Raw genomic sequence first — 24,588 nt, 5'->3', positions numbered from 1 at the left:
ATTGCTGTGGATCAAAATGACATTTTCTGGATGTAACTCTTAATAATTTATAGCCCTAAATGAGCAACTTCCTTGTCCGGAGCAGCGTTCTTACCTGCTGCGACTACAAATATTCATCTGGCTTCATGGTGCAGCGAAATGTGTACAGACACATGGAATGTGCATCTGCTTAGATCAGTGGGTCATTTGAAATTAAGAGGCCATTTTGGACAGCTCAGTTGTCTAGCTCAGTCGGTAGAGCATGAGACTCGTGATCTCTGGGTTGTGGGTTCAAGCCCCATGTTGGGCAAAAAAGATTCCTGCATTGCAGGGGGTTGGACTAGATGACCCTCGTGGTCCCTTCCAGCTCTATGATTCTCAAATTTGTTTGGTGGTAAATAAGTAGGAAGGCACTCTGTGCTCTCTTAGACCCTTGGTTCATCTTGCTGAGTATTGCCAGCCATGTCACTGACTCTTCAGTAATTCAGAAAATGGTCTCTCACACCCTACCTGGGATTGAACCTGGGACTTGTTACATAGAAAGCATATTTTCAACCTCTGGCCTATGGGCGGAGGGGAGTGCATGGCGGAATGACAACGACCTTGGTGCAGAGAAGGTGACTTGTGGTTGCCATGTTGAAATCAGCAAGTTCATCTTGATCACCTGTAGATGATCCCCAGTGCTGGATTTACGTATCAGCTAAACAAGCTATAGCTTAGGGCCCCAATCTCTTAAAAGGTAAAGGACCCCTGACCATTAAGTTCAGTCGTGGATGACTCTGGGGTTACAGCGCTCATCTTGCTTTACTGGCCAAGGGAGCCGATGTTTGTCCGCAGACAGTTTTTCCAGATCATGTGGCCAGCATGACTAAGCTGCTTCTGGCGAAACCAGAGCAGTGCACGGAAATGCCGTTTACCTTCCCGCCCGAGTGGTACCTATTTATCTACTTGCACTTTGACGTGCTTTTGAACTACTAGGTTGGCAGGAGCAGGGACCGAGCAACGGGAGCTCACCCCATTGCGGGGATTCGAACTGCCAGCCTTCTGATCGGCAAGCCCTAGGCTCTGTGGTTTAGACCACAGCGCCACCTGTGTCCCTATCACTCTCTTGGAGGGCCCCAAAAAAATTAAAGGGGAAAAAACTGGATGTACATTTCCAAAATATAAGATAAAAGACAAATAAAATAAAACCTACATACAGCAACAGTGTTTTGTGTTGTGTAGGCTTCTATGATGTAAGTAATGGGCCCCGCCTGCTAGCCTGTTCCCTAAAATATCACTGGTCTGCTCAATTTTATATCAATTACTTTGATAAAATACATATTTTGTTATGTGCAAATGGCTTTAGCTACCTATTAGGTCCATAAATTACCATATAGCATATATTCAACACTAAAAACAGCAACAATCTGTTGTTGACAAAAGACAGCTGGGCATATAAAGGGCCCCATTACCTTCAGTAGCTTAGGGCCTCATCCAACCTAAATCTGGCCCTGATGATCCCTACATTGCAGCATGGTTTAAGTGTGGCCAATTTATCAGGGAACCCCAGAGAGCATGCCCCCTAGTTCCCATTAGGGAAGAGTGTGCAGAAAATGAAAATTGCTTCTAAAAATGGGTATATTGGGCAAAACCAAAAATGTGAGTGTTTGGAGAAACGCTGATGAAATCGACAGATTTCCCCCACCCCTTCTTACATTTTACACAGGTCTTTAGTGTCAGTGCTGACCCCAGATGTAATGGAGATTCGAATCTGAAACATGAAAGTGTTCTCTCGGTCCATATCAAGACATTTACTTTTTGAACTATAGGTATTGTGTTTCATCTTATCCTTCCTCGTCTATAATTCAAAACCCAACAGTGGTACTTTGCTGCCACCTTAGTTCACACCCATTTGAAGCCAAATGTTTCCCATGAGAGGGTTTATTACTTTGTTCTGGATGTAACCACTGATTGCTAGGAGAAGGACACAAACAAGCCCAAGCTCACAGTACAGGATCCTTTGGAATTCTTATCTGCCGTGAAATCTGCAGCCAACTGCGAATCTTTGCTCCAGATTTTACATCAGAAATGCAGTTCTGCTAGTCCCATACCTGATTTACATTGGGATCACCCTTCCTATTATATATGAATGATATGTGCAGGGAGCGTGTGATTCAGCTAGGAAACGACGGCATAATAGATTTGCCCGGAGACACAATTCTCAGTGTAATGTGTCCTTCTAGCACAGCTTTTGGTAATGAGTAATCCCTTGATTACGTCTTTAAAATATCCATCAAAAAGCAATGCTTTCGCTAAAGGCTATTATAAACTTTATATATTTTAACGGAAGTAAGAAGGCAGCCTACATTTCCCCGTTAGACGAATCCTTAACTAGTAATAACCCTCTTTCATACTTGATAGTCATTAAAGGAACCCAGAGGGGTGCCTTGTTGCTGTTGTTTTTTGAAAGAATGACGTTCGGTGGAGTCTTCCTGGGAGAACAGACTCATACAGTCAACCGACTGAATATTGTTCGGAAGCGAGAACCGTTTCTATCTATCTGCCCACAGATTGTTAATCAGGAGACTTCAAACATCTTTGAGCAAGTTAGACATAGAATCATAGAGTTGGAAGGGACCCACGAGGATCATCTAGTGCAACCCCCTAAAATGCAGGAATACGCAGCTGTCCCCTATGGGAATTGAACCTGCAACCGTGGCGTTATCAACACCACGCTCTAACGAACTGAGCTATCCAGGCTTGGACGCCAGACAGCATGGTTGGGGATCATATGAGTTGTAGCCCAACAACGCATTGAGGAGCCTGGGAGCCCCATTCCTGCCTTAGATTGAGGAGAAAATCTGAGAGGAGGAGGAGGAGGAGGAGGAGGAGGAGGAGGAGGAGGAAGAAGAAGAAGAAGAAGAAGAAGAAGAAGAAGAAGAAGAAGAAGAAGAAGAAGAAGAAGAAGAAGAGTAGTAGTAGTAGTAGTAGTAGTAGTAGTAGTAGTAGTTTGGATTTGATATCCTGCTTTATCACTACCCTAAGGAGTCTCAAAGCGGCTAACATTCTCCTTTCCCTTCCTCCCCCACAACAAACACTCTGTGAGGTGAGTGAGGCTGAGAGACTTCAGAGAAGTGTGACTAGCCCAAGGTCACCCAGCAGCTGCACGTGGAGGAGCAGGGACAAGAACCCGGTTCCCCAGATTACGAGTCTACCACTCTTAACCACTACACCACACTGGCTCTGGCGTGACAAGGAAGCTTCATGATGCGTCATGTTCTTTCACACAAGTACAACCCGACCATTTCACGGCAGAACGGAGAACGTTTCGGTTCGGGATTCAAAAGTGATGGGGCTGTGGCGTTCAGCCTGAATTACGCTTGGTTTTAATAAATTCTAGCAACGAGCCCAGTAAAGCTGTTCTCCCGCCCCCCTCTCTTTCAAGGCCTTTCCTCAGTTAATGTTGAATCACTCACAAGTCAAGTTCAACATGCATAAATCTCCTAAAATGTCAGCCTGTATTGACTTTATGTCAGAGCTGGTTGCGCCAATCAGCCTTCAGCTGAACTATCCCAGGAATCTTCGTGGTGTCATTAGTCATGATTACTACTTTGAGGAGATCTCTAGTTCTGGTATTGCAAGAAAATATTGTGACTTTTTTTGCTGGAGGCATCGCATCCGTCTTGGAGTCATTTGGTTGCATTAGGCGAAACAGTGTTAGGGTCTTCTGTTCAAGACTAGGGAGAGCTGAACATCCATTTCTCTCTTTTTTTCAGTCTTAAATTCAATTTCCCCCATCTCTGAATCCCTTTGTCATCTTTTTTAAAAGTCCTCATGAAAATTCACCAGACTTTTAGTGCAAATTCATCCTATTATACACACTTTTGTGTGTTCTTTTGCCCCATCGGTTCCCAACTCACCATCTGCTGGAGAAGATGTCTGCTAGAGCCGCAGATCTGGAATAGCTGACTGTGTTAGCACAATACAAGTTTCACTTCTGGCATATAGAGATAGAAGTTATTTTCTTTGATTTGCAAGAGTCGTTCTTTAAAAGGATATTTATCTCCCTTGCTTCCAAAGAAGCCGTTCTTGGCTGTTCTTCCAAAGAAGTCTGTGAAAGAAGGAGCAGAAAAGGAGGACAGCCCTGAAATTTTCCTTTGTACAGCTAATGAGACTTTCATTCTAACTTAGCCTGACAGGGAAGCCTTGATTTGCCAGAACTGTGAAACAGGAGGGACGCTGGTGGTTTCTCTCAAAGGCAGAGAATGGCAAGATGGCGGCGCTAAGGGGAATCACCTCAGAGCACTGGGAACTGTTCACATTTGCTCTTTTTACAAACCTCACTGCTTTCTTAGACCCTGAGCTTCAAAAATACCCTTGACATGAATATTTACTGATATTATATCTGGGCCAATTGCATTCTCATCTGCCCTTGGCCTCACAAACATCAGGAGAACATGGCAGAACGTACCAAAAAGCGGCCTGTGAATCACAGAAAGGTTAAAGGGCTGTGTGGTTGGTTTAGTGATACTGGAGTGTTTGTTTGTGTCTGCGAAGAGAGATTGTTCAGCCTCAGATATGAAGAGATTGCAGACCAAGCAGCACTGAGACACTCATTTCCACAATACAGCCATTTATTTAGTCAGCTTCCGGCAGGAGAGAAACAAGAGGCATTATCTGGCCCAGCACCAGCCATCGCACTTGTTGCTAAGCTGTATATGGCGTGGGAGGAACTGGTTGTTGTTTCCATAAATTAGTCCTCCTGGGTTGCAAAAATGTTTTGAGAACCTTTTATTGTCGTGCTGACTCAAGTTTTACTACCTCACACCAGTAGCAGTGAATTAGTCATAAAACAGGGAGGCTAACAGTGCAACCCTCTGCATGTCTCCTAGGAGCAGCTGCCAATTACAGCTCTTTCCATATCTCATTTTTCCAATCTTCATGTTTTGCAGCATAAAAAAAAAAATCCTCATGAAAATTCACCAGCATTTTAGTGCAAATTTCTCATAATAATCAGGTTTTGATACGCAAGTATGACTTATGCACCTATTTTTGCAAGCAATTTCCCGCTAAGATAAATGCTTGATTACTGCTTCAAAACCACACAGATCCAGGGAATTCTGGTCTTTGATTAACAGAAGGGTGAGGAAATACCCAAGGGCTGTCATCCCTGCACCGACATGGGAATTGTTCCTGAAGAAATGTTTCTCACAGGCAGATGCTCCCTCCGACCATCTGATGCATCTGATTACCCACCTACCCATTTCGCCTCCCACCGATCCTGATGAAATAGCCAAGCTAATAGCTCAGCTGAAACCGGGCAAAGCCCCAGGGCCCGACCTGATCCCTGCTGAAGCCATCAAACTACACCCAAAATGGTGGGCAGGCATCTTGGCCAAAACCTTCGATGCAATCAACGCTTGCACCCCCAAAATATGGAAGGAGGCCATTATAGTACCAATTCATAAGAAAGGTTCTCCAATGGAGCCGGAAAACTACCGTAACATCAGCCTCCTTTCGATCATAGGGAAAATTTATGCCAGCTTTTTGCTGACTAAACTATTGCGATGGGTAGATGAGACTAACCAGATTGGCCACGAACAAGCAGGGTTCAGAATTAAACAGATCATGCGATAGTTCTTTATCATCTGGCACGGAAGTACTCCTCCCCTCCCCGGGGCTACCTCTGTGCTGCCTTCTTAGATCTAAAGGCAGCCTTTGACAGCGTTCCTAGAAATATTCTTTGGGAGAAACTTGCGAAACAGGGCATTGATAGAAGACTCTTATGGCTTATAAGTCAGCTCCACGAAGGTACCCTTGCCAGAGTGAGACTTACTCCTGCGGGCGACCTCACAAATTCGATACCAATAAACAAGGGAGTGCGCCAAGGATGTATATTGGCTCCCTGCCTATTCAACCTATTCATCAGCGACATGCGAGCACCCCTAGTTAACTCATCTCCAAGTACACACGCGCCTAGACTAGCGGATTACCGCTGCCCACTCCTTTTATATGCGGACGACGCGGTACTTCTATCTTATACACGCGTTGGACTAACCAGAGCTCTGAAGATCTTTGCCACGTATTGTCAACTCAACCAATTAACCATCAACCATGTTAAATCCAAGGTTCTGATTTTTTCCAGAAGCCAGAGATTATACGATTGGAAGCTTGGTGGAGCAAAAATAGAGCAAGTCCTAAAATTTCAATACCTTGGAGTTATTTTTCAACACAATTTGGGGTGGAAAGCTCAAATTCAACACCTACTTAACAAGGCCAAAACTCTGTCATATGCGCTCCTCCGATTTTTCTTTTCGGATGGAGCTTTGCATGTTCCCTTGGCCCTAAAGGTGTTCAAGGCAAAAGTGGTTGCCGTGGTTGCTTATGCTGCCCCGCTCTGGGCCGTGATGACAGATCTTGCTCCCCTTGAGACTCTGCAAAACCAATTCCTACGTCGGCTCCTAATGCTCCCCCTGTGCGTAAGCAACGCAGCCATGCGACTAGAACTGAAGATCGCATCCTTAGAAACTTGCCTGTAGAAGCAAGTCTTCAACTATTGGTTATCATTGTGGCATAGATTACCAAACCATTACCTTGTCCAATGCTTATGGCGAGATGAATTCTCTAGCCTTTGGACTAGTAGAATTCATGCCAAACTCCTGAGTTATGGAATCTCTCCCTCAGATTCCCTAAAACTAGACCAAATCACTGCTCAAAGACTGATCCGCCAAAGACTGGATGACATCGACTTACAGTGAAATTATACGCTGGGGGGAGGTGTTTGTTCGCCCCAGAACATTGGTATCACTTTAACTTACTGCGTTCCATCATACCTCTCCTCCCTTTCGACTGTTGCCCATAGACTGGCCTTCACCAAAGCGAGGTTTAACGTTTTTCCCTCCAATGTCCTGAGACATAGATTCTCAAAGGGCCAAGCCCCCGCCATGTGCGAATGTGATAAGGAGACGCCGGAGTCGCTCCAGCACATTATGTTCACTTGCCCCTTGTTCAATGTGCCACGGGCAAATTTGTTGGGATCAATCATACATAAACTAGAGGGTACCCCACCAAAATTCCACCTTGCCCAAATCTTGCAGGATAAGGATACCCATACGACCCTGAAAGTGGCTAGGTTCCTGGTCGCTGTCCTTACCCAAAAGCGACGCCAAGGAGCACTTCAAGCTAATTAAGGCGTAGTATGCCATTCCATCTTATAGCATTTTATTGTTATAGTGGTGTTTTAGCGGCTGTTTTTTCCCACGTGCACAAGCTGTTATTTATGTGTTGTTTTTACTTGTATGGGCCTATGGCCGTAATAAATTTTTTATGTTATGTTACTGAATGCATATTTGTATTTTCGCAAATGTATTGATTTTCATGTGCACCCATCCCTAATATATGGATTTTCTTTTGGTGAACACTGTTTGGTTGGAGAAGTGCATTGCAAAATTCAGATAAATGCACATTTTGAACGACAGTTCTGTTTTGTTTCAGAAAATGCCAGATCTGGCTTTAAATGCAATCTGAGTGGGGAATCTCCATCCCTAATGTCTACACAATGTCAGCCCCCTTGAGTGTCAGGGGACTTGTGACTAGGTTAGGTGTGTACAGGACTGCAGTCTTTGGGTTCATCTACACGTCTGCATTTGCCACAGCTTTCCCCCAAGAAAACCCACAAACATCCATCAGATTTCCTGCAGATTTACACTTATTCCAATTCAGCAATAAACAGTGAGTTTTCCGAGGAAAGAGGTAGGATGAATGCAAAACCTCTCGAACCCATGCTTTCTAGACACAGGACAAACACAAGTGTGATCCAGCCTGACTTTCAGTCCTGCAGTTGCAATTTACTCTCCCATTGAGAAGCTCCACAGGCCAACCTCTGCTTCCTGTAGATTAGCAAAAAGGTGAAAGCCACTTCCTCTCCGTTCCTATCAGTTTCCTTGGTTACTGATCTCCAGTTACTCACCTGTGCCTTCCTGGCCTGTGCTGCAACATTGCCTTCTGCACACAAGCCCAGGACGTCAACAGACTCTCAAATGGAAAGGCAACGCTCCGTGGTAAACAAAGCCTGTGGAAAGAGGCGAGAGGACCTTGCAGAAGCATCAAAGTTCAGAGGTGGCATCGTTTCTGAGTGAGAAACAAGGTATGAAAAGAAGCGTTTGTCTTCTTCGTCATGCTGTATCTCTCTCGGAAAAGGAGATGGCACTGGAATTTAGCCTTTACAGTCTTGGGCCACTTCCTGCCTCAGAAGCCAAGCTAAACTACTTACTATTGGTATTAGTGTTGTTATTATAACAGCAAAAAACAACAACATTATTACTGCTACTACATTTAAATATTAGTATTTCCTCCAAGGAGCTCAAGGTGGCATGTGTGGTTCTCCCTATTTTATCCTTGCAACAACCCTATGAAGTAGGCTGAGAGACAGTGAATGGCTCAAGATAACCCCACCCACCAAAGTGAACGTAATGGCTGACTGGGTATTTGAACCCTGGTCTCCCAGGTGCTAGTCCAGCACACCAACCACTAGGTAAAAAAAGGAAAAGGACCGCTGGACAGTTTAGTCCAGTCAAAGGTGATTACGGGGTGCAGCGCTCATCTCGCTTTTCAGGCCAAGGGAGCTGGCATTTGTCCACAGACAGCTTTCTGGGTCATATGGCCTGTGTGACTAAACTGCTCAAGGGGACATGTGACAGAAGCCAGAGTGCATGGAAATGCTGTTTATCTTCCCACCACAGCAGTACCTATTTATCTACTTGCACTGGTGTGCTTTTGAACTGTTAGGTTGGCAGAAGCTGGGACAGGGCAACGGGAGCTCACCCCATCATGCAGATTCAAACCACCAACCTTCCGATTGGCAAGCCCAAGCGCCACCCACGTCCCAACTCCAACCACGTTGCCACCCTGGCTCAAATTTGGCATTGTGTAGCTGCTGGGTTTTGTTGTTGTTGTTTTTCTTTAAAAAGGGAATGTGCATAATGATATTGGCAATTTCATTTTCCTTTCATTAACTAATGATACCTTAAAGTGATGCTAACAGCTGTTTTGGAAAAGATGCCCCATAGCCATTCATGTTTTTGGTGTCCCAGGAAAAATGGAGGATCTTATACATCATTATTTTTTTACATGTCCCACCATGTTATCAGCCCAAAACAAGTTTATTCCTCAGCTGCTGTTGGGTAAGGAAAACTGGCCAGTACTTTAAAAAAAGGGGGGGGGAGATAGACTTTTTGTTAGCTAACAGATGTCAAGAAGTATTACTCAAGACAGCAGCATAGGCACGAGCTTCATCTAAATCTCACGCTGCTCTGATTGAATCCTCATACGGCGAATTCCTGCCATGATAAGTAACTTGGGTTGAGCTAACCTTTCCCCATGGCATCAATTTGTAAGATAGGAGCTTTATCCATTTTGTTCTGTTACGGCCTCAGGCCAATATGGAAATCACAGAACTGTCTCAATTCCAACAGGGAGGAAACGGGGAGAAAAAGGCTAGAAAGAGTCTTCTTCATGGTTTGGTCATAAGCAACAGGCACCCAGGAAAAACCCTATGGTTCCCAGGACTATGTCCCCATCAGAAGCCATAGGCCTCTTCCTCAGTGGGCAGAAGAATAGAGCGCTGGCCCTGGAGATGGTCATCCTAAGTCAGATCCCCCTTCTCTGCCACTTCAGAAACTTCTGTGGTCTTTGGCCTTCCAATACTGGAGTTCTTCGCAGGGATGAAATGTCTGTGCATGTGCACACCAAGATCTGATACCCTTCCAGTCCTCCAAGGTGCCTGCACACACCTGGAGCCGGTGTAGTTAATTTCCTTGCCATTAATCTCATCTGGAGATAAAACTGTACCAGAACAGAGCAGGATGGAGGAGCGGGAGATATCTCTTCTACCCTTGCTTTCACCTAGCTGGCAAAGAGCCTAGCAGAGAATTGGATGGGGCAGATGAAGGGCCTTCATCTCTTCTGCCCCACATGGGATGGCATTCTTAGAAACCTGGTACAGGAATGATGCCATCAAGGGGGGAGAGAGAGAAGACTTGGTTACTGTAGTAAAGCGTCTAGAAACGATGCCTTATGAGGAATAGTGGAGGGAGTTGGCTATTTTTAGCCTGGAAAACAGACAGAGAGGGGATATGATAACCACCTTCAAATATCTAAAGAGCTGTTGCATGGAAGATGCTGCTCCAGAGGGGAGGACCCAAATCAATGGATTCAAATGATAAGAAAGGAGATTCTGACTAAACATCAGGAAGAACTTTCTGACAGTAAGAGCAGTTTAATGGACTCCCTCAGGAGGTGGTGGACTCTCCTTCTTTGAAGGTCTTTAAGCAGAGGTTGGGTGGCCATCTATCACGGATGCTTTAGTTTAGATTCCTGCATTGCAGAGGACTAGATAACCCTCAGGGTCCCTTCCAACGCTACAATTCTATGAATAACTTACTATTTTGTCTATTGACTCCATAACAATCCTCCCTTTCCCAGCCGAACCCCAATATCTTCATCTCTTCTTCTAGGCTAGCCTACAAACTTTCTTCTGCCAATACTGGAATGGAAAGTGAGCATTATTAGAAAGGGCGGTTGTTTGAGTTTTAGAAGGAAACGTCTCAGTAGAATCTTTGTGACAGGCCATAATTTCTTCTCCCAGGATTTTTCATGAGAAAGGAATCTGTAGTGCCTGCCGAGGGACACTGATTCATCCAATTAAATCTTTGTAATGTTTAATTGCTGGAAGCAAGCTCTCTCAACAGGGATTGTGGAATCCTCTCTTATAATAAAACCTGATGGAAAGAATTAAAGAATTGTACCATTGGAAGGGGCCCTGAGGATCATTTAGTCAAACCCCATGCAATGCAGAAATATACAGTTGTCCCATCCCATAAGGGGATCAAACCTGCAACCCTGGAATTATCAGCATCATGCTCTAACCAACTGAGCTAAGTTGAAGATCCCACCAAGGTCTCCTTTTAAGAACCAACTAACTCTCCTTCTATGCTGCTCTTCACTTCTCTGCATGGTGACACGGACTAGTCTATGGTCTGCAAATGCTCTTAAAATAAAGCTAAATTAATATTGAATATATATATATATATATATATATATATATATATATATATATATTTGCTTTCGTAGATTTTCACGGGTACAGGAATGCAGGTTTTGGTGTCCTCGGGTGTCTTCCCGTGTAAAAGATGGGGTGTCTAGGCGACGTTTCGACGAGGTCTCACTCGTCATCTTCAGGCTGGTGCTTTCGGCTTCTTGTTACTGGAACAGAGCAGGATCTCAGTGTTTGAGTTCCTATAAATACTGTTGAGGAGGTGTGGTGTATAGCCTCCAATGTTCTGGGCAGAGAGGAAGTTCCCAGGCTAGTGTGCCTTTTCTTCTTTTGTTCCTTAATTACTTGAGGGATATCTTGAGTGATTTCTTGAGTGATATCCTGAGTACCACTTAGGTGGGTCATTAGGTGTGGATTAGTTGCTAAGGCCTTTGTGTCTTGACCTCTTGAACTTTGTGAAGAGTTTTTCTGAGAAGATGGCTGTACTGCACTTAGTTGTGCTCTGGCTTGGCTTCGTGTATAGGGGCGAGCTGTGGTTTTGTGGCCTGTGCCAGCCAGATCTGTGTAGGGATTGCAGGGGGGTGCAGCATCCGGAGGTGCCACCATGGTTTGGCTACTGGATGGTGTCTGTAATTTATCTGTGGAGAGGGTCTGGGTTTGGGTCTGGTGTGGTTGATTGGTGATGGCGTTCTGTGTGCCTCTGGCTCTGGTGTCAGTTTTTGTGGGGAGGGCTAATTTCCAGATGTCTGGCAAGCGGGATGTGTCGTCACGCTTGTTCATGTTGTGAGGGTGTTTCTCTATCTCGATGGCTTCCATGATTATTCTCTTGTGGTGATGTTCCATGTTAAAGAGCAATTTGGAATCTGCAAAATTAATTTCGTGTCCTGTTTCTTTCATGTGTTGGAAAAGAGAGGAAGTTTTTTCTTCTTTTTTGACGGCATTCTTGTGTTCTGCAATACGTGCATTTATTCGTCTGTTTGTTTGTCCAATGTACGTGGCTGGGCAGACTTTGCAGGGTATTTCATAGACCCCTTGGTTTTCCAACTGGATTTTATCCTTGGGGTTTCTGAGGATATTGGCTATTTTTTGGTTGGTGCAAAAGGCTGTTTTGATATTGTGTTTATGGAGGATTTTGCTAATTTTATCTGTAGTGCCCTTGATATAAGGAAGGAGGGCCATGCCATTGTTTTCTTCTGTGTCTTGGTTTTTGGGGGGTGTTTCTTTTTGGATTAGCTTCATAACCCTGTTTTGCTGGTATCCATTGGCAATTAACACATTTGAGAGATTCTGTAACTCAGTTGTCAGGTGGTCTTTGTCAGCCAGGCGTTTGGTTCTGGAGATGAGAGTCTTGGCTACGGAGTTTATTTGCCCAGCCACGTACATTGGACAAACAAACAGACGAATAAATGCACGTATTGCAGAACACAAGAATGCCGTCAAAAAAGAAGAAAAAACTTCCTCTCTTTTCCAACACATGAAAGAAACAGGACACGAAATTAATTTTGCAGATTCCAAATTGCTCTTTAACATGGAACATCACCACAAGAGAATAATCATGGAAGCCATCGAGATAGAGAAACACCCTCACAACATGAACAAGCGTGACGACACATCCCGCTTGCCAGACATCTGGAAATTAGCCCTCCCCACAAAAACTGACACCAGAGCCAGAGGCACACAGAACGCCATCACCAATCAACCACACCAGACCCAAACCCAGACCCTCTCCACAGATAAATTACAGACACCATCCAGTAGCCAAACCATGGTGGCACCTCCGGATGCTGCACCCCCCTGCAATCCCTACACAGATCTGGCTGGCACAGGCCACAAAACCACAGCTCGCCCCTATACACGAAGCCAAGCCAGAGCACAACTAAGTGCAGTACAGCCATCTTCTCAGAAAAACTCTTCACAAAGTTCAAGAGGTCAAGACACAAAGGCCTTAGCAACTAATCCACACCTAATGACCCACCTAAGTGGTACTCAGGATATCACTCAAGAAATCACTCAAGATATCCCTCAAGTAATTAAGGAACAAAAGAAGAAAAGGCACACTAGCCTGGGAACTTCCTCTCTGCCCAGAACATTGGAGGCTATACACCACACCTCCTCAACAGTATTTATAGGAACTCAAACACTGAGATCCTGCTCTGTTCCAGTAACAAGAAGCCGAAAGCACCAGCCTGAAGATGACGAGTGAGACCTCGTCGAAACGTCGCCTAGACACCCCATCTTTTACACGGGAAGACACCCGAGGACACCAAAACCTGCATATATATATATATATATATATATAAATGTTAAATCTCAGAGGGCCTACAAACTCCATCCCTCCACCCATCACAGGCTCCAAACTTAAAACTTCCTTTTAATGTAGCTAACATTTCCAAAAGATTTGCATCATTTCTGCAGATCAGGAGTTGTTTTGTAACTCTCCTCAAAACTCAGAGATGCAGGTTGTGCCAGGCACAGACTTGCAACCAACGGTGAGGAACCCTGGCTCCTGAGCCAAGCAGATTACAGTATTTGGAATTTGCATTGTGGAAAATGCCAAGGATCCAGCTGCCTGCACGGTTACAATCTAAGCAGGTATTGGCAAGGACTGTGCAAAAAGCACATTTTTTGGCTCATGCTAATGACAGCTTCCCCACCAGAAACCAGATTAAGAAGGCTTTTTGCCCACTCAAGTGCCTAATTTAAGGCAGTGCTTTGAGTAACGATTAAAAGATTTGTCGAAATCAGTGGGATCTAAGCTCTGCCAGCATGGTCTTAAATACAAGCTTGGAGCTGGCCCGTCGCTTAATGACAGCAACGTGGAGCGAGAGGAACTGCACATGTGAAGGTAAAGGTAAAGGAACCCCTGACCGTTAGGTCCAGTCATGACTGACTCTGGGGTCATCTCGCTTTATTGGCAGAGGGAGCCGGCGTACAGCTTCCGGGTCATGTGGCCAGCATGACTAAGCCGCTTCTGGTGAACCAGAGCAGCGCACAGAAACGCCGTTTACCTTCCTGACGGAGCGGTACCTATTTATCTACCGTACTTGCACTTTGACGTGCTTTCGAACTGCTAGGTTGGCAGGAGCAGGGACCGAGCAACAGGAGCTCACCCCAACCTGGTGATTCGAACCGCCAACCTTCTGATTGGCAAGTCCTAGGCTCTGTGGTTTAACCCACAGCGCCACCCGCGTCCCACGTGTGAAGGGATCCGTGCAAATTTAACAGCACCAAAGAGAACTTTTTTGCATTGCCTTGCACAAGCAAACACTTTTGCCCATGGCTAGCTTCTCACTGAGTTCAGCTCCTGCCTTGCGATCAACTTCTGGGCCAATCTTAAGGATGCTCAGCATTTGCATCGCATCTTGGTGACTCCCCTCTAATGTGGCTTGTATAATTCATTGCTCATGAGCAATTTGTCAAAAGCGGGTCAGCAAATCTCCTCGCAAGCATCTCAATGGGTAAGTGGAGGAAAATTGCAAGAGCTGAAAGGGGCAAAACCTGCTGAACGCATCAGTCATCTTGTTCCGATGCAAAGCGACCAGGCAGCTCTCTTAACTGCCTGCAGTTCAGGCCTTTTGACTTCATTTTCCATGCTGCTAACTTTGCACCAGCTCAGCTTATGGAAGTGGCAGCTGGGATGACCTCATAGCAAACAGCAAAGCATTTATACAGATTTATAGCTCACAATGTACCAGGGATGCCTTATATAAAACATTGCCTCTGAAGGGGGCAGCTGTATGTAACCTCAGGAGTGGCGGGTCCCCAAACATCTATTTGCAGGAAACATTTGAGGGGGTGGATTTGCAAGGGGTGTAAGCCAGGCAGGTGCTCATGCCCAGTCCCCCAGCCAAATATTTGCCCTTGAAGCCAACACCCCAATGCCAGTCTTAGTTCTGGATTCAGAGCTTGGCTGGAGAAATCTATATTTGCAAATTTCTTCTGCAACTGGGCTCAAGGGGGTGTGGGTGCATGTGGCTCTCAAGTGGTCAACCATCCAGGTCCTGTAAAGTCTCAGATCTGCATAGCTCATGTGCCTTCATCCTTACAAGGGTGGCAGGGAGACAGGTGTCCCTCAAAATGTGCAGCTCCACCCAGAGTTAAACACACAAACAAAAAACCCCAACCAGCAATGGTGCCTCGTTTGTGTGGACACAGAGAAATCCCTTTGGGGAAAGTTTCTAATTAAAGCACTCAGAGAAAAAGCTCCAATCCTCAAAGATTCTTGTTATTAAAATGGGGCATTGGCCCACCAGCCTCACCTTGCAATCAGCCAGTCCACACCTGCCTGCCTTCTTACTTACCACTGGGCCAGGGGGTGGCGCTGGCAGGCAGGTTCCTTCTCCTGAAGGGCCAACATTGTCCTTGTAGAACTCAGCAGGAAGGAGGATGCCGACTTAGCTGGCTCTGCCCATCATTGGCTCTGGCGCCACCTACTGTTGGCCTCCCTTCCAACCGGCCACTCTCAGTGGGCACCTGCCACCACTGTTCTCCCTTTTCACAACAGCAGTATTCCAGGACAGCAGTGGGCACCTTGTTATCTGGGAGGGCAAGATTCTGAACCCATCCCACTGGAAAGAGCTCCTACCTCAAGCAACTTGGGTGTATCCTCCCAGGCAGAATAATGGCCTGTAGAGCATACAGTGGTACCTCGGGTTACAGACGCTTCAGGTTGCAGACTCTGCTAACCCAGAAATAGTACCTCGGGTTAAGAACTTTGCTTCAGGATGAGAACAGAAATTGTGCTCTGGTGGCATGGCGGCAGCGGGAGGCCCCATTAGCTAAAATGGTGCTTCAGGTTAAGAACAGTTTCAGGTTAAGGACGGACCTCCAGAACGAATTAAGTTCTTAACCCGAGGTACCACTGTATTTTCATCATGAACTTTGCATGCCCAGAGTGGCACCATGCTTTGCTTTGTGGCCTCGGCAGTACCAAGTTCTGAGCAGCTTTGCTCAGGAAGACATAAGATGCAGTTTGGCCACAGCCCATTCAACACCACTTGGGTACCAGAGTACATCTCTGCATCTTGATGTATTCCATCTTGACAGGCATTGTCACAAAAATCTCCTTTTTGCAAATGTCTCCTTTGAGGTATTCTGCAGCTGTTGCCTTTCACCACAACAGGTTCCTGAAATCCTATCATGCGCAGGTGGGATTTGCGGGAGAGGAGTTGCGTATAAAACAATCCCCTTCAGTTCTGCAGCTTTCACATAAGCCAGGCAGACAGTGGACATGTTGTGAAGCACTGCCTGATCACTCGCAGCCATTGTCCCTTCCCCTTAATTCACTTTGCCTTCCCTTTTCATTCATTGATTCGCTAGAGAATCAGCTTCAAGTCAGGTTTTATTCTCCCCACCTCCCCACAATGCTTTTATGTGTCAGCAGCCAGACTTCCACATCCTGCTGCATTGATAACACAATTCCAACAGCTCAATCTCTTTTACAGGTCTTCTCAGGTAGTTTCGGCAGTTTCTCCTGGAGAAGTGAAAATGGAAAGCCTTTCTGGCTCCAGGCTCTGATCTGGGTCTCCTTAGCCAGACCAGAAAAAACAGCAGCCCGGACAGCAGAAAAGCTCAGATCACCAAAGGCTGGTTTGTCTCTAAGACTGAATAGTAAATTTGGGGCAATCCTTTTTGACAGGCACAATTGCTGCTGCTCTTGTTTTCAGCATGAAAGGAACCAAGATTGGATTGCCAGAACTGCAACGAGGAGCCCATCCGATTATGATTTGCACAAAACAAAACCCACACGATTCAAGAGTGGTGTAAAGTAGGACGGCACCAGAACAAGAGAACCATAGAATTGTAGAGTTGGGAAAAGGGGGCCCCAAGGGTCATCTAGTCCAACCCCCTGGAATGCAGGAATATGCATTTGTTCCATATGGGGATCGAACCTGCAACCTTGGCATTATCAGAACCAAACTTTAACCAATTGAGCCATGTCTGCCCTGAGAACAAGAGGTGTTTTCAGCGGCACCTCTGCCAAAGCCATCACTCTCTGTAGGTGGTCAGAAATCTTGTAAGGAGGATCAGCTTGCATAACTGTTGGCCCTCCAGATGCTATGGGACTACAACTCCCATCCTTCCTCACTGATGGGAATTGCAATCCAGTAACATCCAGCAACAATTGGCTTCCCAATGTGCCTCATCCCAAATGTCCCAGCAGCACATTTACTGATTTCATCATTCTGAATCAAGCCAGAGTAAGGTAAAGGTAAAGGTACCCCTGCCCGTACGGGCCAGTCTTGACAGACTCTAGGATTGTGCGCCCATCTCACTCAAGAGGCCGGGGGCCAGCGCTGTCCGGAGACACTTCTGGGTCACGTGGCCAGTGTGACATCGCTGCTCTGGCGAGCCAGAGCCGCACACGGAAACGCCGTATACCTTCCCGCTAGTAAGCGGTCCCTATTTATCTACTTGCACCCGGGAGTGCTTTCGAACTGCTAGGTTGGCAGGCGCTGAGACCGAGCAGCGGGAGCGCACCCCGCCGTGGGGATTCGAACCGCCGACCTTTCGATCGGCAAGCCCTAGGCGCTGAGGCTTTTACCCACAGCGCCACCCGCGCCCCGCGCCAGAGTACTCGTGAGAAAAATCGGAACAGGTCAGAGGATAACAAAGATGGTCAGCAGAATGGAAAACAAGTCTTAGGAAGAAAGATTGACATTTTCAACCCAGGGAAGTTTTAGTGGGGCCACAACCGACCCAAAGGACTGCTGTGTGGGAAAGGGCATGGCTTGGTTCTCTGCTGCCCCCTAGAGGGCAGGACTAAATCTCATGGGCAAATCACAGTTTGACATGGAACTCTTGATGATGAGTTCTAGTTACAGTGGTACCTCGGGTTAAGTACTTACCGTAATTCGTTCTGGAGGTCTGTTCTTAACCTGAAACTGTTCTTAACCTGAAGCACCACTTTAGCTAATGGGGCCTCCCGCTGCTGCCGCACTGCTGCTGTGAGGTACTATTTCTGGGTTAGCGGAGTCTGTAACCTGAAGCGTCTGTAACCCAAGGTACCACTGTATTTAGGTTGTGGAGGGTGAGCTCTTCCTCCCTGGGACTGTTCAAGCAGAGGCAGACAGACAGACACCTGTTTGGGATGTTGTGACCTTTGTTTTCTCGCAGGATGGCCTGCTGCAGCAGCAGCGCCTTCTCCACCAAACAGTGGACTCTTTTCCCACTGAGCTTTTTAAGCAGAGGCTGAATGGCCACCTGCCAGGGATTCCTTAGTTGTGAATTCTGCACTGCAGGGGGATTGGACTAGATGGCCCTTGGGCACCCTTTCCAACTCGACAGTTCCATGTTTCTATGAGACAGCTGTGACTTTCCTAAGCATGTGGATCCACAGAGGCGAGAGCTTCTCTTTCCTGCATGGAGTGTTGCAATCCCACTTTGTCAGCCCCGTTGAAAAGACAGCGGAAGCTGCAGGAAGGGGCTGCCAGTGTAATACACAGTGGGGCCACAAGGCTTAAGTGGCTGGCTGGCCCTGAATGACGAAAATGGGCTTCCCTTCCTGAAAGCAGACAAAGAGGCCTCAGACAACACACTTATGTGAAAATGCTTCCATGGCATAAAGGAAATAGATGCCCTAGACTAGAGGATGGGAAGGTCCTCTGGTCTCCCATCATCTGAGCTTCATTTCATGACCCCGATTGGGTTTTAGTATTGGGACACATCCTGGTCTAAAAAGCCCCAGACGCTGAAACTGTCCACTTTCCTCCTAGTTCTGTAGCTCTAAAGCACCTAGTTTTTTTCTCTCAGGCCAGCGGGATGCCAGCATTTCTAAATCCCCACAAAATAGACCGTGGATGTGCCCCCTCTGCAGTGAGTCCTACAAGGAAACTACCAGAGTCTGAAACATGGGAGAAACCCAAAACAGGGATTAGGACAAATGCTACCTTCAAAATAAAGGTGTTTATTGAAGATGCTGCTGCAGCAAAAGTCCCTTTTGATTGTTTAAAAAATGCTCTCACACATACACTCCATGGTACACTTGGAATAAAGATTAATCCAGTCCCGCAAACAAAATATGCAAGCAAAGTAGAGGAGCAAGTGCTATAGCAGTTTTCCTGACATTTATTGGTGTCTTTCCAGTTCAACAAGGATCAAAAGCAAGTAATTCCCCCAGCTTTTCCCAGCTGTCTAAAAATACCCTCTGAATCTCAGTGGTATGTTGTGGCTCTGATAAGATGAGAGCAACAGCATTCCCTGGCCATCAGCCATCTTGCTCAAGTTTTGCAAAGACGGAGGCTGCTTTAATGAATTGGGAAGGCTGTCAAACAACCAGTGAAAACCCAGTTAGGGCACCCCTTCTAGGAAGAGACATGGGATACTGTTTCATCTATGCATCCATCCAACCATCCATCCATCCATCCATCCATCCATCCTGTTTCATCCATGATCTCCAAACATCCCTATTCCCACATTAAGGAATACTGTATTAAAAGGAGGGGTGGCATTCTGACATTTGGAAAGGGAAGTGCTTTTAATCAGATTTGCACAAAGCTATGTAATTTGCATAGGGGATGATGCAGGCAGCCCCTTTCAAGGCAAATTGTGGAGCTGGGTAACAACGCTGGAATGTGGGGCAATTCTCACAACTCCTTTAGGGATGTAAAAAGCACTTGTTGTTGTTCGTTGTTTAGTCATTTAGTCGTGTCCGACTCTTTGTGACCCCATGGACCAGAGCACGGCAGGCACTCCTGTCTTCCACTGCCTCCCGCAGTTTGGTCAAACTCATGTTTGTAGCTTTGAGAACACTGTCCAACCATCTCATCCTCTGTCGTCCCTTTCTCCTTGTGCCCTCCATCTTTCCCAACATCAGGGAGTCTTCTCTTCTCATGAGGTGGCCAAAGTATTGGAGCCTCAGCTTCACGATCTCTCCTTCCAGTGAGCACTCAGGGCTGATTTCCTTCAGAATGGAGAGGTTTGATCTTCAAGCAGTCCATGGGACTCTCAAGAGTCTCCTCCAGCACCATAATTCAAAAGCATCACTAGTCTCTGTGATTCAGAGGTGGTTTCCCGAGTACCCCAGCCCAGAATAAGATTGGGTGACTTACCTTGTCAAAGGTCACCCAAAGATCTGAGCACTGAAGGAAAAAAACAGAAACTTGTTGGGTAGGGATATTTGAACAAGATTGCTGACCACCAGCTAGGAAAGTCCTTGTTTTGAGGTATTGAGCGGACGTTTCCCACACTGCCCCACCATTTCTTTATAGTGATGAGGACTAGAGACTTCCTCATTTTTTAACTGAACATACACGCTCAACAATTTATTGATTCCTAGAAAACTGGCTTAATGAGGTGGAAGTTCAACATGCATGACTTACATTCTGCACACTGACAGACGTGGTCTCCTAAGTTATTGATTCCCCCTCTTCAAATAAAAATCAAAACAGTACATCAAAGTAAGGGAAAGAAAGTTGGAAATGAAATTGATATCACAGGGTTATAGAGCTGGAAAGGAGCCCATCCCCCTGCAAGGGATCACAGTGAAAGACTTCCTGACAGACAGTCATCAAACCTGTTTAAAAGTATCTAAGGAAGGAGAGTCTACCACCTTCTGAGGCCATGGACTCATAGAACTGTAGAGTTGGAAGGGACCCCAATAGTCATCTAGTCCAACCCCCTTTAAACACATCATATGTTTATGTTAATGATGTTTATTGCCTTTCGTGCATTTACACGTACAGTGGTACCTCGGGTTACAGACACTTCAGGTTACAGACTCCTCTAACCCAGAAATAGTACCTCGGGTTAAGAACTTTGCTTCAGGATGAGAACAGAGATCGCACGGTGGCAGCGGGAGGCCCCATTAGCTAAAGAGGTACCTCAGGTTAAGAATAGTTTCAGGTTAAGAACGGACCTCCAGAATGGATTAAGTTCTTAACCCAAGGTACCACTGTAGTTGTCTCAAACCAGTTTGAGCTGGCCTGATGTCTTTGCCAGTCTTCTTTCATTCAATCTCTTTGCTCAGATTCTAAACACGATTTTATAACCTGCATTCAATAGAGAGATGGCCAGGGGATTTGCTGGGGTGGGAGGAAGAAATTCATAAGACTATGGATGCCAGATTTGTCCCTGGCATAACTGAGGGAGGCAATATTCATGATAATTTTTTAAAACAACAACACAGACTCACAGATATTGTGCATGTAGCTTAATACTGCCTGCTCTGACTGACAGCCTTTCTCCAGAATCTCATTCAGATAAATGAAGCATCATATTTCCAACAACTTTTTGCCAGGTTATTTTTATTAACTGGATCTGCCCAGGGACTTTCTGCTCTGCTGCTCAGGTTCTGTCCTCCACCATCATAGTGGAACCCTGCCAGTTTTTCAGAGCAAATTACACATTTCTTGGGAGACATGAGAGGCAGCTAGCAGCAGAAACCACTGCATTTTGGTAACTCAGTAATTCATGGCAGACTCAGCTGGTCCTCAACCATAGAAAGTGCTGCTTCCTACAGGAGACCAGTTGCACTAGTTACTGGTAACTTAAGCAAGTGGGAATGGACTTAGCAGAGTAAAAGCTGTAAGGGAGGGGGCGTAGGCCTTCCATTTATTGACTCCAATGCTGGCACTCTGGGAAATATCTATAATTTATTTTGCTGTGCGGAAAACATTTGCTGCCAACTTCATCCTTGAAAGAGCAGAGTAGATAATGTAATTGAACCAGCAAATCATTTCCAGTATGGTCCAGCATTTAGAGGGGTAGGACTCCAGAGGCCCATCCCTTGTCCTCTTGGAGGCCCAAGATTTTCTTTTATAAAAAAAAATCAAAAAATCATCACATTCATTTTCTGCTAGGCTTAGCACTTAAAAGACACAGAGGTGTGATTTTAGGTCATGTACAGTGAGAGGGGGAAAGTAGTGATACAAATACACAAAGAGAGACACATTTCAGACCTTCATAACGGAAGAGTGATGACTATTTGGAACGAGGTTCATTGATCAAAAAAATGACTGCTCAGATCTAGAGTTTTCCCATTCTTATGGTTTGTAAGTCCGAAGAGCAAAGTTTTCCAAGGTACACTTTTGTTGCTGTTTCCAAAATAAATACTCTCAGAACACAATAATACAACGGTCTGCATGCTGCTTCTAATCCTTTTCGCCCTATGCAGATGACATGCTAAACCCTTGAACTGCTGTGTTGTTTGTTTGAAATTATCATGGATTGTACCTCCCTCAGTTAGAACAGACATAAATCTGGCATCTGTACTGTATAAACAGCTTCTTTCCACCACCATCAGCCCAAATTCCCTGGCCATAAAGTTCTAGAATGCACAGTTCATCGGACGAAATGGAGTCAGTCCAACATCTCATTTTATGTTGTTTTGAGCTGTTCTGTGTACGGTCCAAGCTCACCACCACCCACCTTCCAGATGCAATTCTACTTGTAGCAGGAGATCCGGGTATGTTTCCTGACAGGATACTGAGGTTCTTCAGGAAGTGCTCAGGGTTCTCACATGCTCTGCCAATCCCTTTCTTCCCACCTGAGACTCAGGTGTGCATGAAGACGAGGTGGTGCTTGCATTCACACGACTCTTCACTTTCCGTGCACCAGACAGAGAACTCGCCCCAGTGCGTAGAACTGATTTCCCTGCCCAAACTCTTTTGAAGAGAGCTAAAGATGAAAGAACTGATTCTGTGAATGTTGGCAACAGCATTTTCTTAAGCGGTGCAAGAAAAGAATCAATCCTCTGCCGCTGGATAATGTTGTGGGGAAAAGCATAGCTGGCAAACCACAACTGTCACGGATGAAATTTCATTCAGCAGGCAGAGGCAAAAGTCAACCACATATCAGTGGGGCAACAATATAATCCTGAAATGGATGGAATGAGGTTGGAGGGGACAGAAGCATACCTTCCCCAGATCCCTCTTGTTTTTCTGAACCTCCATTTGCAATTATTCCATAGTCTACTGTATTACTACTTTTACTGCCATGTTGAGACATAAACAGTGGCCAGGAAAATGGCTTCTTGCCTGCTGCTAGTCCCAGTGCCAAATCACCAAATAGGCAGAGTATGCACTAGCCTATGGGCCCTACACCTTCTAGGGCAGGCATCCCCAAACTTGGCCCTCCAGATGTTTTGGGACTACAATTCCCATCATCCCTGACCACTGGTCCTGTTAGCTAAGGATGATGGGAGTTGTAGTCCCAAAACATCTGGAGGGCTGAGCTTGGGGATGCCTGTTCTAGGGCCTCTTGCTTGTCTTTCCTCTGAACTGAAATTCAAGAGAGCCTCTCGCTGCTTCTTTCATTGGCTAGCTCTGCTCCCCCTTGCTGACGATAACAGATGCTCATGTACCAACCAGATACAGAGCAAATCCTCCTCACCCTTGTGCCCCCCCCCCAGCTGCTGGCTCTCTTTGCAGGCGAGGAAGTTCACGAGCAACCACCCCATGGCCTGTGGGGTGGCAGAAGGAGCAGGGGATTAAGCCAGCTTTTCGGGCCAGGCCAAGAGTTCTCTCTTGGCTGTTCTACCTGAGCTGCTGGCATCAGCAGAAAGCTAATCGCAGCCAAGATAGGGCCCCATAATGAGAAAAGCGCCAACGCAGAGATGATCTTTGGAACTCTTAATTAAGTTTACTAGTTTGGAAGAACAAATCTGGTAATTGGACAAGATTGAAAAGAAAGGGGCACGGAGGGTGAGAGAAGAAAGACAAGCACCAGAGTGGTACTTAAAAAATGGAGTGGAGAAAAATCCTTTCCTGCTTCAAATATCCCCCCTCCAATTAATTTTTATTGACTGCTTCTAACTTTTAAAGTAGAGGGCGAGGCTCTCTTTCATAGCTCGGCAACAGAGAGTCTGACAATCAGAAAGGACTCTATTTTAGGGGCCTATTATGATGAGAGACGATCCATAGTTTCTCTACTCCTCCCTCGCAATACCAGTATAGTATATAGTCCTGGTTCCTCATCTCAATAAAGGATATAGTAGAGCAGGCATGTCCAACAGATCGATCGCGATCTACCGGTCGATTGCGGGGCGTCCCTGGTTGATCCTGGTCAATCGTGTGATCCTGATCAATATCCTTCCACCTCCAAAAACAAAAAAACTCAACAACTTTGCCCCCCCCCCCATAAAAACTCAACAACTTTGGTCAATGCAATGGGTAGATCACTGCCAGATTTTTTTATATATATAGTGGGAGTAGATCGCAGTCTCTTGGAAGTTAGACATGCCTGTAGTAGAGCAAGAAGGAGCCAACCAACCATCAAGGGGGATGGACCAAAGTTACAATGCTAGAGTATATTTAGGGGTTTTTTTGAAGGGGGGGGGAGAAAGGTGGATAAGGAAGGGGAGAGAAAGTGGAAAGAAGTTATTCTCGCTTTCTCACAATACTAATCTTGGGACCATCTGGTGAAATAGATTTGCAGGAGATTCAGCATGTTTTCCCACCCAGAGCGCAATTCAAGGATTCGCAACCTGAAGATGGGAGTGGTGATCTGCCTGCTTAAATGGCCTTAAAGGGGGATGAAAATTCATGGAGGAGAAGACTGTTAATGGCTGCTGGTCACAATGACTAAATTCAGCTTCCAGAATCCATCCTTTGGAGTAAAGGAGGGCATGGAGGTCA

At 45.8% G+C, this 24,588-nt stretch overlaps 1 non-coding gene across 1 annotated transcript; it reads left to right on the top strand.

The window, feature by feature from the left end:
* The first annotated feature begins 212 nt into the window (after positions 1–212).
* TRNAT-CGU (transfer RNA threonine (anticodon CGU)) lies at positions 213–289 on the top strand. Its single transcript has one exon. It is a non-coding gene; the product is annotated as a tRNA-Thr (tRNA).
* The last annotated feature ends 24,299 nt before the right edge of the window (positions 290–24,588 follow it).

Source organism: Podarcis muralis, chromosome 15 (assembly GCF_964188315.1).
Source record: "Podarcis muralis chromosome 15, rPodMur119.hap1.1, whole genome shotgun sequence".
Classification (NCBI taxonomy): Eukaryota; Metazoa; Chordata; class Lepidosauria; order Squamata; family Lacertidae; genus Podarcis; species Podarcis muralis.
This window is presented reverse-complemented; position numbering and strand designations above follow the sequence as displayed.